At 45.7% G+C, this 1,210-nt stretch overlaps 1 long non-coding RNA gene and 1 pseudogene across 1 annotated transcript; one reads left to right on the top strand and one right to left on the bottom strand.

The window, feature by feature from the left end:
* The first annotated feature begins 428 nt into the window (after positions 1-428).
* Positions 429-880, top strand: LOC121840005. The gene is made up of 2 exons (XR_006079307.1): positions 429-777; positions 820-880. It is a non-coding gene; the product is annotated as an uncharacterized LOC121840005 (long non-coding RNA).
* LOC121840004 overlaps positions 771-1,210 on the bottom strand; it is a 90,851-nt pseudogene continuing 90,411 nt past the window's right edge.

Below are 1,210 nucleotides of genomic sequence, written 5' to 3'. Positions count from 1 at the left end.
GAGGGGGTGTAGCGATTAGGGGGTAGGGAGTAGGGACTCGTCGGGACGTTTCAGCGTGGAGAGACGACTCATCGGGAATAGGGCTCTGGTCTAAAGTAGTGCACTACATAGGGAATAGGGCTCTGGTCTAAAGTAGTGCACTAAATAGGGAATAGGGCTCTGGTCAACAGTAGTGTTCTATATAGGGAATAGGGCTCTGGTCTAAAGTAGTGCACTATATATGGAATAGGGTTCTATTTGGGACAGACTAAGTGAGTCATCAGTGCGAGACAGGATGAATCAGAATGGACAAGTGTGATGGAGAGAGAACATCTTCTTTATAAAGGCACCTCTTAAAGAGCAAACGTCCTCTCTCCTCGGCTCTCTGTCTTCCCGGAACATTCAGATCTACCTCTCCCTTAGGGTTGGGGGGTAGAACTACAGGTGTGTACCCCGGGATATGGGGATTGTTCCTATTTAGTTAGTGAATAGGGATGTTTATGATGTGTCCTATAGGAAGGAGTACATATGATATCCTACAGGTGTGATATATCCTACAGGTGTGATATATCCTACAGGTGTGATATATCCTACAGGTGTGATATGTCCTACAGGTGTGATATGTCCTACAGGTGTGATATGTCCTACAGGTGTGATGTCCTACAGGTGTGATGTCCTACAGGTGTGATGTCCTACAGGTGTGATGTCCTACAGGTGTGATATATCCTACAGGTGTGATATATCCTACAGGTGTGATGTCCTACAGGTGTGATATCCTACAGGTGTGATATCCTACAGGTGTGATATCCTACAGGTAGGAGTACATATGATATCCTATAGGTAGGAGTACATATGATATCCTATAGGTAGGAGTACATATGATATCCTATAGGTAGGAGTACATATGATATCCTATAGGTAGGAGTACATATGATATCCTATAGGTAGGAGTACAGATGATATGCTACAGGTATGATATCCCACATGTATGATATCCCACAGGTATGATATCCCACAGGTATGATATTCCACAGGTATGATATCCTACAGGTATGATATCCTACAGGTATGAGCCCATGGAGGGTGCGTAGCTGAACCCTAGGAAGGCATCGGCTGCCTCCGTGATGCTGGCAGTGATGAGGGAGGAGTCAGGAGAACAGCCAATGGAAGAGGGGACGGGCTCGTCTGTGAATTCTGGATCAAAGTGACGAAGGTCATTAGGGCCCGTCTG

Source organism: Oncorhynchus tshawytscha, linkage group LG18 (genome assembly GCF_018296145.1).
Source record: "Oncorhynchus tshawytscha isolate Ot180627B linkage group LG18, Otsh_v2.0, whole genome shotgun sequence".
Lineage (NCBI taxonomy): Eukaryota > Metazoa > Chordata > Actinopteri > Salmoniformes > Salmonidae > Oncorhynchus > Oncorhynchus tshawytscha.
The sequence above is the reverse complement of the archived record's forward strand: the minus strand, read 5'-3'. Positions and strand labels throughout refer to the sequence as shown.